The 16654-nt window shown below is 39.3% G+C and overlaps 1 protein-coding gene and 1 long non-coding RNA gene across 4 annotated transcripts in view; one reads left to right on the top strand and one right to left on the bottom strand.

Annotated features, from left to right (window-relative positions):
* Nucleotides 1-16654, top strand: part of FOXN3 (forkhead box N3) — a 107409-nt gene that overhangs the window by 33032 nt on the left and 57723 nt on the right. The window lies entirely within an intron of this gene.
* Nucleotides 1-16654, bottom strand: part of LOC148128251 (uncharacterized) — a 44317-nt gene that overhangs the window by 2249 nt on the left and 25414 nt on the right. For 2 of the 3 annotated variants that reach the window (XR_015741119.1, XR_015741121.1), the window contains one exon: nt 6128-6184. This is a non-coding gene — a long non-coding RNA (uncharacterized LOC148128251). The remainder of the gene's footprint in view (nt 1-6127; nt 6185-16654) is intronic. The other variant, XR_015741120.1, reaches the window with a different exon arrangement.

Genomic DNA, 16654 nt, shown 5'->3' with positions numbered 1-16654 from the left:
ATAATCAATACTTGATAAATTCTGGTTCTTTCAGGTTGCTGTTTTTCATGAAATATTCCTAAATTGATCTAACCCAAGAAATACCTTTTGAAAGATGCTAAGCAATCTAAATGAATTTATTCAGAATTTGTCTGAGTTTATTAAATAAGTCCTAGAATGTATGCAAAACTGGGGCTTTTCATCTTCAGAAGGGTCATTTAAGCTACATAAGAGAATTAAGCTTCACAGGAGTGTATAATATCCCTATTATTGTCTGTTACTTCCGTTGTATGTGGTGAGAAGGAAAGCACACTTAAACTTCAATTAAAATTAAGCATTTTATGAAGTGGAACAATACGTGGACTATTTTATATCTCAGCCTTAAAGGAGGATGAAGCTTCAGTGTCTGTAATGAAAACAAAAGAACTAGAAACTCAGCAGTCTTGTTCTGACTAATTTTGGCTTTCTACTCCAGGCAATATTTTTACACATCATACTCATTTTTGCTATTTTCATCCCTTTCACAGGTATCTGTGTGGGCTCACTAAAAATAAATGCTTTTTTTCCAACTACAAGTAACAAGTGCAAATCATTAAATATATTACCCAAGTCAAAAGCTGAATGGTTTTATCATTCTATTTTTTACCACTCAACTGCCATCACGGCTTTTTAAAAAAGAGATTCTTGTTTTTACACACACACACACACAAAAGGGTATTCTGAAAATAGCTAATTTCTCCTTTAGTTTAAATATACATCTGCTTTGCAAGGGTGTGATTCAGAGGTGGTATTCGGCAGGTTCTGACCAGTTCTGGAGAACCGGTAGTGGAAATGTTGAGTAGTTCAGAGAACCAGTGGTAACCTTCCCCTAGGAGTGGGGTGGAAATGGAAATTTTACTGTATCCTTTCCCTGCCACGCCTACCAAGCCACACCTACAGAACTGGTAGCAAATTTTTTTGAATCCGACTACTGGTGCGATTGTGATATTAATCTTTTTAGGTGTGAAATTTTATGTTGTGCAGCTTAAAGGTTGATACTTGTAATGCTAAAGCAGATACATTTCTTAAATTTGTTTAAAATTTATTTTGGGGTAATTCATTTGTGAAGCAGTTGTGTATATTAACAGTTTTGATTGTTGCATTATTGTTTATTTGTTAAACAGCATTAGAAGAAAAATGACAGCTGACACAAAAGAATTAAAGGAAGTCCTTGACTTAAGATCATTTGTTACAATCACTGAACGAAGGGACTTACAACTAATCCTTGAAGTATGACCATTTCAAAGTCCACGTGATCAAAATTTGGGTGCTTGGCAGCTTGCCTGAACTTATGATTGCAGGGGTGCTTCAGCTCCCCCACCCTCCTACTTTCTCTCCATCTATGCGTTTTGACTCCCTGAGTTCCACAGCCCCTGCCATCCCAGCTGTCCTTCACTGTCTTCATGCTCCCACTGCTGACCAACCTGACCACCTGATTCTTCACAGTGTCATGCCCCTGGTGGAAACTGACTCTGAGGAAGAGGAGGAACAGCCAACAGGGAGTGGGAGTGTGGCTCCAGAGGTGGTGGAGGAGTCTGGGGAAAGGCAGAGGCCGGCTGAGCAATCAGAAGAGGATCCAGGCCCATCCCCTATCCATCCTAGGGCACGCAGAGAGGAGAGGATCAGGGAAAAGCGAGGTCTGCTCAGGAGGAGATTACCATGATCCTCCTCGTGACTTGCAGCTGGGAGCGCTATGTATATAAGTTTGTAACTGTGTAGTCAGAATTGCTGGAGTCAAAGTTTAGTGTTTCCTTTGAAAGAGGTTTATCTTTGTTGGCATTCTAATCCCATGGACTCTCCCCATTATCTTCCTGGAATGTATGATTAATTATCTTGGCTTGCTTCAGAACTGTCGTCAATGCGGTTTGTTTTGGTTTCCTTTTGCCTCATTATTTACTTTTGTGACTTTAAACTGTGCCTAATAAAACAGTGAAGTTAAGTTGAAGGCAATACCGGACTTTAATGTATGTTTTGGGTTTTCGGTTATTTTGAGAGACTATGGGTTATCACATTTTGACTCCCTCCACCCCTTCAGCTTATTTTTGCTTTTTGTGGGGTGACCATGATTCAGCTCAGAGCAGAGATTGCTCAATTAAGCCAGCGAGTGGCTCTTTTGACTGCACAGGTGGCACAAATGCAAGCTGCCCAGCCACGCCGAAAATACCCAGTGGCAGTATCAGATAAATTTGATGGTTCGCTGGCCCAATTTCCAGCATTTTTTAGGCAGTGCAAGCTTTACATGAGCCTTCAGCCTGAGGACTTTCCCACTGACCGGGATAAGGTGGGGTTTTTGATTAGTTTGTTGTCAGGCTCTGCAGCACGTTGGGCAATGCCTTTGTTGACCCAGCCCAACCAAGTGTTGGACAACTACGCTGAGTTTTGCCATCAGTTTCAGGCCATGTTTGAGGACCCTGTTCGAAGCCAAACAGCAAACAGATGTTTGAGAGAGTTGAAGCAGGGGTGTGGCTCACTCATGGACGAGGTATGGGCATTTTGAGTATACCGTGATGCCTTTTGGATTAACCAATGCCCCAGCTGTGTTCATGCATTTCATGCACGATGTTTTCCATGATTTGTTGGATCAATTCGTAGTCATTTATTTAGATGACATTTTGATTTACTCAGACTCCCTGCAGGAACACGGGCAACATATGCGGCTGGTGTTGCAACATTTGCGTGATAACCACCTGTTTGCGAAGCGTGAGAAGTGTCAGTTTGCACAAATCATGAATGACTTCTTGGGACATCGTATTTCACCTGCCGGGGTGGAAATGGACCCGGAAAAAATACAATCGTTGCAGGCATGGGAACCTCCACAGTGGGTTAAGGATGTGCAACAACTGTTGGGGTTTGCGAACTATTGCCGCACGTTAATTCCCCACTTTGCTGCCTTGACTGCTCCCCTTTCTAATCTGCTCAAGAAGGGGGAGAAATTCCATTGGGGTGCTGAGGAGCAGGCAGCTTTCAAGGTGTTGAAAGTCGCGTTTGCTTCCAAGCCTATCCTCAAACACCCTGATCAGGTCAGCCATTTGTGGTGCAAACAGATACTTCTGATGTGGCTGTTGGTGCGGTGCTCCTCCAGGCCTATGCTCCCGCAGACACCTTGTTCCTGTGCGCTTATTATTCCCAGAAGTTGTCGCCTCCAGAGCACAAGTATACGATTTGGGCCAAGGAGTTATTGGTGGTTAAGGTTGCTTTTGAGACATGGCAGCACCACCTGGAAGGGGCTTGTCACCAAATCGAGGGTCAGACGGATCATCGCAATTTGGAACACCTACGTACAGCTCAGACATTGAACCAGCATCAGGTGAAATGGTCCTTATTCTTTGCTCGATTTGATATCCGGGTGACCTATGTTCCGGGTGGAGGGAATCAACGTGCTGTCACCCTGCCTTGGAAGCCCGAGTATACCCGAAGGGAGGATAAAATCTTGCCCCGAATGGTGATTCCTTGGAGCGGTTTGGGGCCACTGAGGAACCTGTGGACCTCTGAGTGAGGATTCAGGAGGCGCAGCGGCAGGACCCATTTGTGGCAGCTCGATGTCAAGAATTGGATGAGAATGGGAGATGATACTCCTTGGGCATATATTGGGGACCTGTTGCGGTTCGTGATCGCATTTACGTGCCTGGAGGTCCTCTTCATGGCCTTATCTTACGTCAATGTCATGATAGTCCGGCGGCGGGACACTTTGGGGTGTTCGAAACACTGCATCTCATCTCTAGGACATTTTGTTGGCCGAGACTTAAACATGATGTGTCGGGATATGTGGTGTGCTTTGTGATCTGTCGCCAAGCCAAGTATGCTCCTAGTGCATCCCCTGGTCTCTTGCAGTCCTTGCCCATGCCAGAATGACTGTGGGGGGCAGTTTCATTGGATTTCATCATTGAATTACCACCATCGAATGGTGCTACAACCATTTTGATGGTGGTGGATATGTTGACTAAAATGGACCACTTTATTCCATGTGTGGGTCTTCTATCGGCCAAGATAACGGCTCATTTGTTTATCTCCCATGTTTTCCAGTTGCGTGGGTTACCAGACCACATGATATCAGATTGGGGGGTACAATTTATGGCACGCTTCTGGCAGACCCTACTCGCGAAACTGCAGGTTCAGGCGTGTCTGTCATCTGCTTATCACCCCGGGGGGGGGGGGACAGAGAAAGTGAATGCTATTTTGGGGCGGTACCTTCGCTGTTTCAGTAATACTCAACAAGACAATTGGGTGGAAGTGCTGCCGGTGCCGAGGAGGAGTATGAAGTGGATAGCATCTGAGATTCACGCCAGTTGCGGGCCGCTTTCAGTATTTGGTGGCATGGAAGGGTTATGGACCAAAGGACTTCACCTGAGTCGATGCCACTGATGTTCATGCTCCTCGTTTGGTCCAGGACTTTCACGCTTGGTTTCTACAATGTCTTCGTCCGCCTGGTCTTGGAGGAGGGAGCCCTGCGGGTGGGGATAGTGTCATGCCCCTGGTGGAGTCTGACTCTGAGGAAGAGGAGGAACAGCCAACAGGGAGTGGGAGTATGGCTCCAGAGGTGGTGGAGGAAGCTGGGGAAGGGCAGAGGCTGGCTGAGCAATCAGAAGAGGATCCATCCTAAGGCATGCAGAGAGGAGAGGACCAGGGAAAAGCGGGGTCTGCTCAGGAGGAGATTACCATGATCCTCCTCATGGCTTGCAACTAGGAGCTGTATATATAAGTTTGTAACTGTGTAGTCAGAATTGCTGGAGTCAAAGTTTAGTGTTTCCTTTGAAAGAGGTTTATCTTTGTTGGCATTCTAATCCCATGGACTCTCCCCATTATCTTCCTGGAATGTATGATTAATTATCTTGGCTTGCTTCAGAACTGTCGTCAATGCGGTTTGTTTTGGTTTCCTTTTGCCTCATTATTTACTTTTGTGACTTTAAACTGTGCCTAATAAAACAGTGAAGTTAAGTTGAAGGCAATACCGGACTTTAATGTATGTTTTGGGTTTTCGGTTATTTTGAGAGACTACAGGTCATCACACACAGGCAGTTGCTGGCTGCATGGGGCTTCTTTGCGGGACCTGGAGAAAATAGCCCACATAGTCAGCATCTGCCTCACAAAGGGCCAAGACAGACAGACCTCATTAGCAATGACAGCAAGAAGATGCAGAAGATGTACTCGCAGTAGGAGTGCATGATGTTGAGAATGACTGAACTGGGACTCAGCTGGGTCTTCCTGGGGTATCACGGCTTTGCATCACTGATGGGGGTGTATTGGGCTTTTCATCACACTGGGGTTGCTGAGCCTTCTAGAGGTGGCTGTAATCTCAATCTGACATTCTTAGAGAGTGGGACGTAGTCCTCTGTATATATCATTTCCCACATTTCAATGCCTGTTGAATTATTCTCCGTAGAATGTTGTTGCAGCAATATATTTTCTTGCTGAAAGTAAAATACTATGGAATTAAACTGCATATTAGTTTTCAAATGTATTAATTGCTGGATATTTATTTACTTGAGAATCTAGAAAAAGTACAGAGAAGAGCAACCAGGATGATTAGGGAACTGCAGGTAAAACATGAAGAACGGTTACAGGAACTGGGTAGCAGTCTTCCACTATTTGAGGGGCTGCCACAGGGAGGAAGGTGTCAAGGTATTTTCTAAAGCACCTGTAGGCCAGACAAGGAATAATGGATGGAAACTGAACAAGGAGAGATTTAACCTGGAAATACGGAGAAACTTTCTGACAGTGAGAACAATCAACCAATGGAACAGCTTGTCCTTGGAAGTTGTGGGAGTGCCATCACTTGACATTTTCAAGAAGAGATTAGATTGCCATTTGTCAGAAATGGTGTAGGGTCTCCCGCTTGGGTGAGGGGTTGGACTAGATGACCTACAAGGTCCCTTCCAACTCTGATTATCTGTTATCTATTACTTGTGAACTTTATTCATTGCCTGAATCCTAAAGGACTTCCACAGAACTTGCAAAATAGAATACTGTACAAAAATCAATATTATAATTAATTTTAACAATAAAACCCAAAATTTATTTCCCCTACAATTAATGAGTTAAAAATTTTTTTGGCATTTATTTGGCATCCTTATAATAATCTCTGAAGGTGTTCGAGAAGAGGAAGATTTACCTGGATCTGGAAGGCCATAAGGGTGGAGGCCAGCCTTGCTTCAGGGGTCAATCTACTCTAAAAGAGAGAAGCTGTTATAGAATTATCTGCAATATTTTTTAGAGTTTCATAAGAATATTTATTTTTTCCCCATTAATTTGTGGTTGAGATATTGTGTGCAATGTTAGCTCCATTAGAATTTTAACCCTAAGTTAGCCTCACAAAGTCTTTTATCTCATTTACTTCTCTTTCAAATTAAAATTCGTGTAAAGGCAATTGATGCTAGATAGGTTCCCAATGTATGCTGCTTCTTGTGATGCAGATACGCATGCTACCCCTGCAATTATACACCAATTTATTTTTATTAATAAGTGTTTTACTTGTTGGAAAAGTTGATGCAAATTGTGTACATTCAGTTTGGTCAGGATGGTTTGATTTTAAACATATTATCAATAGTTCTTTAAATATTGATGTATAATTTAAGATAATTGCACAAAATAATGTAGGTTGCAGTTGGATGTTTCCACTTTGAGTTGCAGGATAATGGGAAATTGTTGTATAGGTAGTTCTTGATTCAACCAGTTGTTTAACAGCTGTTCACCGTTACAGATAGAATGAGTGATTTATGACTCAAAGAACTTCTGGTCATCATAAAAAGTCATGCTATCACAGAAACACATTTTGGGTGCTCACATTTATAACTGCTGCCAAGTGGCCTGTGATTGTGTTATTTCCATTTGCCATCTTCACTCTTGACTTCCCCAAAAAGTCAATGGGAAGCTGCCAGAGAAAATTACAAATGGAGGGGATGTTGGGTATGAGGTGTCTGAAATTCTCCCACACACTGAAGAATGGACCTCAAATTGGCAAAAATACTAGTGAACACCAGCATTCTGAGCCCTTCAGAATATTGACATTCACTAGCATTTTCTCCTCCCCTTCGTGGGCTAAAACTCTAGCTAAGGGCAGTGTTCTGAAAGACTCCAAATCCTTGCATTTGCTAGCATTTTCGTCACCCATCCAGAATACTCAGAAAGGCTGCAGAAGGGAGGGCAAAATGCTAGCTCAGAGTGCTGATGTTTGTGTTCCTCTAGAGGGGAAATCCCTTGAAACATTAGAGAAGTAGACTTTAAATCTGGCAAAAAGATTACCAAACAACAGCATTCTTGGGACTGATCCCCACCCTGCCATGCCTGGGTAACCGGCTGTCTCCCTAGTAGTCCTCTTAACAATCTGCACGATTGCTTAACAATCACATCTGTGAGAGCTGGTTCACAGTTGTTGAGCTGGGTTTGCAGAGTGATTACATGGTATCTTGCTTAACCACTCCTTCACTTAATGACCAAGATTCTGGGCTCAGTTGTGATCATATCAGGAGGACTTACTATACCTATACCATATTTGTCTATCCAGTACTATCTGTGGTGATTGAGAACAGTGAAAACTCACTATTTGTTTCAGTGAAAGCTTTTTTCCCATTTACCAACCTCTTTATTTTTTTTTCAAGAGCATAAGCTTTTTCCTCATTTTAGAAGGCAGTTTGTAACTCTAAAAACCTCTGTTCTTTAAATAGGGTTACATATCCAGAATACAAAAGGCAACTGAAATTAATTTTTTATCAAGGCCCTTTGAACACAATCTTTCCTCTCTCTCTCTTAATTTTAGGTTTTATTTATAAGGAGAACCAATTGCAGTCTGGGCATAAGAAATCCCAAAGTGTATTTTTAAACTTCAGATACTTACTTCCCATTTTTCCTGCAAGGAGATCAAAACTAGCCATCTAAACTCTCTGTCACTTTTGCTTAGTAATTCTAGAGTTTGGCTGGCACAGGGGCCATCCAAAGTGAGCTCCCTGGTTGAGTGGGAATTTAAAACTGAGCTAACTTAGGCTTAGCTCATTGGCTCTTCTTAAAAGAACTATAATAAGACCGTATCAATTTTAAATAAATTGTTTTTAAATAAATTAGGAATTCCTGTGCCATGTGGCAGCGTATGAATATAAAAGTATGCAGGTGCACCTGCCCTAGGTCCCCAAATATTTATGAACTAAGTTATAGCCACTTGAATGTTTCTCATTTCTGAATGTTTTTACAGTACATGCTGGGTTCTGATAGTCAACTTTTTAAAACCATCCTTTTAATAGATGGCATCAAGTAGAGAAAAAAATGTAATATGTTGATTTCATAGCCTTGTCTCTTAAATATTATTGAAATATTTGTATTACATAAGCCATCCCAGATAATCAACTGTATGTGGGCCTTTATGGGACCTGCTTCATAGCCAGAGTTCAGTTGGTAGTGAGTCTGAGTGATTTTATTCAGCAGTTAACATATGCCTGCAGCTGAACCTCCATCTCAACATTTTCTACAGGGGACCATATCACTTTAAACAGGGCTGCTTAATAGCTTTCTCTATAAGCCATAAGAGTAGAGAAATATTGACATTTACCCGTTGCCCATTACCAATTGGAGGTATCACTTTAAATAGTGGCTATAGCTCCTGGTCAGTTGGGTTCATTCCTTTTTGATCTCCATTCTTATCTCATTTCACTTCCCTCAATTACTTAAAAACCCAAGGGAATCCTGGCAACTATAAGGGGAGATAGAGTGCATAGATGTGTTCTCTCATTCCAGGTGATGCCTAAATTGGAGCATGCACTAAACTTCCAGTTCTCTCTGAAACCCAGGAGAGTCCATCAGTTGCCTGTGATGGACCAATAGCAACAGCACTTAGACTTATATATTGCTTCACAGTGCTTACAGCCCTCTCTAAGCTGTTTATAGAGTCAGCATATTGCCCCCAGCAATTTGGGTCCTCATTTTACCCACCTTGGAAGGATGGAAGGCTGAGATAACCTTGAGCCTGGTGAGATTTGAACTGCTTGTACTACACTCTAGCCACTGCGCCACCGTGGCTTATCAAATATGTCCTGCCTTCCTGTGACAGGGAGTAGCACCAGAGCATTCCAAGGAAATCATAAAGTGATCTGACCATGATAGACAGGTGATGGTAATCTCCAAATTCAGATCACACTGCAACTATCCTGACAAAAAAAAAAATCCAGTGTGTGTTGGGTCTTCAGTAATCTAGATTGGGTCCATGGCTGTTAAAATGGCCATGAATTCCTGAGCTACCTCAGATTTTGTCCCGAGACAGGTTGAACTCCTCCAAAACTAAAAACTATCACTTATCTTTGGAGCACCATCTCTGAACACCATCACTGTACTGGAAATGGAACCATTTTGATACAGTTTTCCTGATAACATAGAACAAGAATGATCAATGCATGTGCCTTTGGTGGATATTATTGGATTATAGTTCCATTAACTCTCAGTGTTGACTATATAGCCAAGATGAGAGCTCGACTTCAGTAACATCTGGAAAGCCACTTTGCAGTGAACTTATCCAAGTAACTGGCATATATATTGCCTTTGTATTGGAATTTTGATATAAGGCTCTACCTAATGCAGCGTGAGAAATGTTATATTGCTTGGGAAATCCTGATTCACTTTCTGAGAAATTTTTGGAAAATTGATACTGGTGTTGGCATTTACAATAAAGTTGGGTTTAGGTACTTTAGTATTGCACAATGACAGGATGAAATTCTACTACAGGATCTCATAACATAGGAGTAACTTATAAAGGCCAGAATTTGGGAGGGGAGGTGGTGGCCAGTGTCCATTGTGCTTCATTGCACCATGCTATTTCTAGTGCTCATCAGAAGGGATGTGGGCAGTCTGGTAATAGGAGGAGTAGCTAGGCCCATATGGGTAAGTCTCATTTCTATTTCCATACAATGGCATGGATAGCATTGTTGCAGTAAAGGTGTTTAACTGCACTGCTTATAAATAGTGTTGTTTTAATATTAGCATATTATAGTATATAGCATTCTAATGTTTCACAAATTAAACTATCTCTCTTCGAAATGTTAAAGCAGTGGTAGTTTTGCATGACTATTTTGATGTATGTCCTTAGTTGTTTGCTTATGTATGTGCATACATAGACAAGTTGCTTCACTTGTCTTAACAGAAGTGTTGTTTGGGCACACATATCATACAGTACTGGAATTTATTAAGAAAGAATTGAAAGTAAATCTTCATGTAACTAAAGGGTTTACTCACTAATGTTTAGAGGGCTTCTTGATGTGGTTTTTTTGTTTTTAAGATGTGAATTCCTCTAAAAAGAGTAGGAGAAGACAGTATGAGGCCAATCAATCATATTTTATACAAAATAATGCATTATACAAAATAATGCATTATACAAAATAATACAACCTCTGCTTGTATTTTACTAGTGTCAGGAATTAATGGAATTTATTGTTAGAAAATGACTGAAATTAATTGTGATCTGTGTAGTATTTATATTATGCTTTGAATAACAAGGGTACTTGAAATCGTGGCTTTCTTTGTAATGCTATTTGTGATGTTTTCTATCTTATCAATTAATATTTATCTGAATTCTGATCGGATAAACCATTAGGCAGCAAAGAAATCATATAGATGATATAGATAAGCAAATTTTCAGATTCTCAGATTCAGTTATTCTCAGATTTATTTTTATAAATATGTCAAGTTTGATTTTTTTTCCCTAAATTTTTCAATTTCTGCACATATTAGTTTTAGTTTCTCAGAGTATTTTTTAGAAACAATTCTATTTTTTATGAATTTTGAGGTAAATTTCACATTTTTTGCAACATATCAAATGTATTTAGTTTTTTAGAACAGTTTTCCTTAAGATAATATAATTTTGTGCAGGTTGTCCTTAGTATTATTTATAGTAGTATTTATTCAGTGACCATTCAAAGTTATAGCAGTGCTGAAAAAATAACTTTATGACTTTCACAGAGTTCTTCAGTCATGCAATTGCCATTTTAGTCAGCAGGTATTGTCCTGTGCTGGCCTGTTTCTTTTCTTTTTTTCTCCTTTGCAGAGTAGAGAGATTCCAGAGACAGATAGCAAGAAAGTAAGCTATTTGCTCTTGTACACTTCAAAAGCAATATGATTGTGCCAGCAACCTGTTGCTTGGAGCCAGAGGCATGCTTTGCAAATAGTTTACAGCAATTCCTTGAAATATTTTTCTCGCCAATATCTCTGTTTTGAGGGGCTCAAGGTTGACTCATCCTTTCATCCTTCCAAGGTCGGTAAAATAAATACTCAGATTGTTGGGGCTAGTAAGATGACTGTGTAAACCACTTAGAGGGGGCTGTAAAGCACTGTAGAGCGGTATATAAGTCTAAGTGCTAAATGCTATAAATAGGACCTAAAATGACATGGCCTAAAAGAGATAGGATAAGAGATAAAGAGAACCTGATTAAATTAATGAATTATATCCATTAATTCTTAAAAAAAATAGTTCTTAAAAAAAGAACTACCCAAAGCTATATACTTATTTGTGGCAAAAGTATGTGAACTGCTAGGATTATCAGTTCATTTGAAGGGAAAATTAGAGTAAGGTGTTTCAGTGAGATGATAATTAGGTGTGAATGCATCAGGACCTGCCTTATTTAAAGAATAGAATTCTCAGTATTCACTATCAAAGTCTAATCTTCACAAGACAGGGATTGGAAAGTATATCATGGCTTAACAAAGGAAATTTCTGAAGACCTCCCAAAAAACAGTTGTTGATGGTCACCAGGCTGGAAACCATTTTCAAAGAGGTTGGCTTTCACTAGTCCACTGCCAGAGTTCATATATAATTGGTGGCAATTTAGCACCAATGTAATTCACCCCAGAAATGATTGACCAACCAAGGTCACACTAAGAGCAAGGTCTTGAAGAATCTCAGGGTAGTTTCTAAGGAACTAACATCTCTTGCATAGGTGAATGCCAGTGTTCATGAGATCACCATCAAAATACTGAACAACAAAAGTTTGCAAGGCAGGACTGCAAGGAAAAAAATACTACTCCAAAAAGAACATTGCTGCCCATCTATAATTTGTGAAAGACCATATGGATAAGCCAGAAAACTACTGAAAGAATATTTTGTAGAGAGATCAGACCAAAATAGAACTTATGGCTTGAATGAAAAGCATTACATTTGGCAAAAAGCAGACACTGCATTCAAGGATGTGGTGTTGGCTGTATCTTGGTTTGGGCGACTTTGCTGCCTCTGGAGCAGGATGGCTTGCCATTATTGATAGAACTAAGTGTTCTAAATTGTACCAGCAAATTCTACAGGGGAATGTCAAGATATCTGTCTGTGAACTGAAGCTCAAGAGAAAGTGGGTCATGTAACAGGGCAGTGACTCAAAACACACAAGTTGGATGATTAAAGAATGGTTAAAGCAGAATACAGTTAATGTTTTGCAATAGTCCTGACCTTAATCCTATAGAAATGTTATGGAAGGACCTGAAGCAGGTAGTTCATATGAAGAAGCCCATCAGCATTTCTGCAGTGAAGCTGTGTTTTAAGGAGAAATGGGCTCAAATTCCTCGAAGAGATGTACCAGACTGATTCACAGCTATTGGAAACATTTAATTGCAGTTATTACTGCCAAAGATGGGGGACATTTACTGAAAGCAAAGATATGTATATTTGTCTCACAAATACATATGTAGCTTTGGATCATTCTCAATAAATAAATGAATTTATTTATTGGTCAAATTGATATAGCCTCCCATCTCTCCCAAAGGGAATTCTGGGTGTCATACTATAATAAATAAAACAGTCAATATAAAACCAATAAAAATCTCAAAAGCCGCAATAATAAATAACATAAAAACAAAAATATTAACTCTGGATAAAGGGAGAATAAAAATGGCCCCTTCCAACATGTGTTTCTGACTCATTTATTTAATTGGTCTCTATCTAGGTTTATATGGACATATGGAGAATAGATCACATTTTAGGTTATATTTATGAAGAAATATTGAAAATTCAAAAGGGTTCAGAAACTTTTGAGTAACATTGAATGATCATCTTGTAGGAGATGACTAGGCTGAGCCTGAGGAGGCAGTTAAACGGATCATAAGTGACAAGTCTCTGTGCACCCATAAGAGATCTAAATCCAGCCCACCTTGAATGCTTCTCTTATCTCCCATTCATTTCCCATGAACACTAGTTGATCAGATTCTTGTAGAGAGCTGAAGTTTGCAATAAAATCTTTATACTCATTTGAACTGCCTAAATCTCCTGATTTCCCCAGTGCCTGGTGCTGCTTCTGTGTCCAAATCAAACCTTTGGAGAGCCAAAATAAAGCAACCTCCTTGGTTTTGTCATTGACCAAAATAAGTAATTGTCAGTACATGTAAAAGCTGCACATACTGGCATGTAGTCAGGATTTGTGTGTCTGCATTCACAAAGTGTGTTGTTATCCACTAAAAATCTCCGTTTGACCAGTAATAAATGACTATTTGGTAAGTAAGTCCCATTGAACTCAGTGGAATTTGACTTTTGAATAAATAGGCATAGGATTATAGGTACTTCAGACCATACTGCGGTAATTAGTGATACTTCTGAGTCTAGTAATATGGTCTAAAATGATCATAATAGTAATTTTAAGTAACTTCAGACTTTGGCAGAGAAAATGTCTAGGTATATCTGCTTGTTTCTATATTTCTTTTTAAAATAATGAATTAAAAAATGAGTAAATTTCTTTCAGGAAATTGGAAATGTTAGAAAGTATTTTTATATGGAGTAGGACTATCGAGCTGCTCTAGCTAAATATTGTCTACAGCATTTGTTTACTGATAATAGATCTCCAAGGTTTTAGACAAGGATCTTTCTCAGTCTCAACCAAAAGATGTTGGGTCATAAAGATAAGATTGTTTCATGCAAAACATGTGCTTTGCCACTAAACAGAAGCATATGCCATCTGAACAGAAACTATGGCATATTCAGATGATGTATTTCTCTATTACTGGTTTTGTGTGAAGAACTGGAAATTCCAGAATCAGTCCATCATGGGACCACTCCTGATTTTATTACTGTTTTTGCAATGGATAATTTAAGCAAACACAGCAGTTGTAAAGCAAATGTGTCAATTGTTAAGTGAATCCATTGTCCACAATGGGTGTGTTTTGTTTTTGCCAGAAATTGAAAGTAAGGTCTGATTGGAAACAAGGTAGGGAAAGCTTGTAGGACATGGCTTCTGGAATTTTTCTGATAATTTTACCAGCAATGACTATATATGCTGGTAAGGATTGCATGCACTCAATGGATGGCAAGGGAGGAGGCAGTAATAGAGGAGGCTTAGAATGGAGCAGCTGTCAAAATCTTGAGCCACTCCCCAACTGCCTCTCCTCCAAGAATGCATTTGGGATATTTTTGCGAATCTTTTTAATTCAAAGCCCCTCATCTGATTTGGCCCATTCTGAAACTTCAGGGGTTTTTTGCTGGCTTTTTCCCCAGTCTTGTTATGTTCTGTTTTCAGAGAATTGTTCTGCTGAAGATGGACAGATAACTGGCCCTTTACATGATTCCTTTTCAACCTTACTTAGGTTGGAAGGATTGCAAAGATTTGTTCATAGCCTATGATTGGAAGGCTTCAAAACACTTGCAACGACATTATTTTTTGGCAGAATGGGATGGAAATGGTAAGATTGAAAGATTGTTTGTATGGAAACATTGTCTAACTTTAGCTAAATTTTCCAGGGTTTTACATAATATATTTTGGAAATATCTCCCCTTTACCTCTTTTAAGGAGAGATAATAAGCTTCAAGAAAAGACAACCACAGCAGCTTTCAAATTGCCCTTGCTGCCTCAGGTAGTGGGATATTTATTTTGTGATATGAAAAAAGTGGCATGTTTAACTTTTCCTGGAAAGAACCTCACTGGTTTTGGTAGGTGTCAGGTTAGTCTAGACATATGGGTTAAGCTTGAAGTAATATGGGCAGAACTTAGAAGAATGATTTAGTTTGACTTAATGGGGTAACACAGCTTTTGGTCTTGGTAACAAAAAGATTGGCATAACTAGTTGAGAAGTTTGTCTCTTCATGTGAAGCCTCCCCTCATCAATGGCAGAACTCATAAAATGGTTTGCAGTAATCTGGTAATTAATCAACAGAAGAGGGCTCATAAATTGAGATATAATGTCATAGATGTAACAAGTCACATTTAAAACCTCGCCACTTCTATTAAAAGTTGTAAATATGTAGCCCAACATTTGTAAGACTTGGCACCCATTAATCACTGATGAGGATTTAAATCTGTCATGCTGAATTTGAAAGTAAGGTTTGACTGAAGAATGTATACCAAACTGTTCAAACTTAAGCCCATATTAACAATGCTGAGGAATGAGTTAAGCTAAAATTCAGATCAGCTGTCATCATTCTGGTGTGGACAGGACCAGCATAAGTATTAAAACTTGTTGGAGGCCAACATTAAAGAGGCTGAGGCTATAAAAGGGAATACGTCCCAAACCAATGTTTGCTTTGTCACCCTAAAAATTGTGTTATAAGTCATTTTCTAATGATGTGACAAGCTCTATCGTACTAATGTGAATCACATTAGTATCATAGAGCCTGTCACATCACTCAATCTTTCTCATTTTTTATATTAAAGTTAAGTTGCAGTGATATTTTCTGTTACAATAGAGAACTGAAGCAAGCAACCCAACCCCCAATCCATTAGACCTGGGAAGTGCATTGAAATTCTATTCAAAGCCACCTGTTTTGATTTACTACTTCGAAGCAGATTCCTGCTTTGGTTTGCAAATCTGTTTTGATGGGATGATTGAACTGAGGATTTGTTGAATGGAAGTATTACTTTATATAACTAGTCCAAAGCCATGAAGTTAAAGCCTGCTTTTAGCTACAGTCACACAGCTACCAATATTGTCAAAAGTATTCATTTTAAAAATTTCTCAACTCTGAACTAGAGGAAATTCCAGAGTCCTGCAGCAGAAGCCATGAGCATAATGTTTTTGAAAGTTATTTTTGACACCATCAAAATGTAACTATTCTAGTTAGTGCAACCAATCACAAATTACTGGGAATATTCTTTTATATTGAAGCATTCACACATCTCTCAAAGGTTGTGGGCTGCTGTTGTAAATGCAACTCTTTTTATAGTTTGTAGGGTTTCTCCATGAGTAAAGGAAGCTGTGTATAGCAGGGTTTGTATACCTATGTTAGAAATTTTATTGCTTGATTCTTGTTAGATTGAGTACTTTGGGGTTGGCTGATAAGCACCGCTAACATATAGGGTGCTATCACATGGGTAGAGGTAATTACACAGATTTTGATTAGTGTTGGAAGAAAACAGTCCAGTGTTTTTCTTAAGTTACAAAAGTATTTCATATCCTCTTCTGCCTTGGGATGTGTGGACTATATAACATGCTAAATGGGGAGAGACTGAGGTAAGAAATATTGTGTTACAATATGTACCGGGCCACTAAAAAAACTTTGTGGGATTTAAATTGTAAAAATTATCTAGATTTTCTGGAAAGTCATTTAATCTTTTCTAAAAGATTTGAGACATTTTTTTCTATTAAGAATGATTTGAAGGTGTGCAGAAATTTTACTGGGTACAATGTTTATATTCCGCTGAATGTTAGGGTACAGTGCATTGAAGTAGTATGTCAACAACATCTGTTTTGCTTTATGGTT

This window comes from Pseudonaja textilis, chromosome 1 (assembly GCF_049901715.1).
Source record: "Pseudonaja textilis isolate UNSWEBS1 chromosome 1, rPseTex1.2, whole genome shotgun sequence".
NCBI classification, from domain to species: domain Eukaryota; kingdom Metazoa; phylum Chordata; class Lepidosauria; order Squamata; family Elapidae; genus Pseudonaja; species Pseudonaja textilis.
The sequence above is the reverse complement of the archived record's forward strand: the minus strand, read 5'-3'. Positions and strand labels throughout refer to the sequence as shown.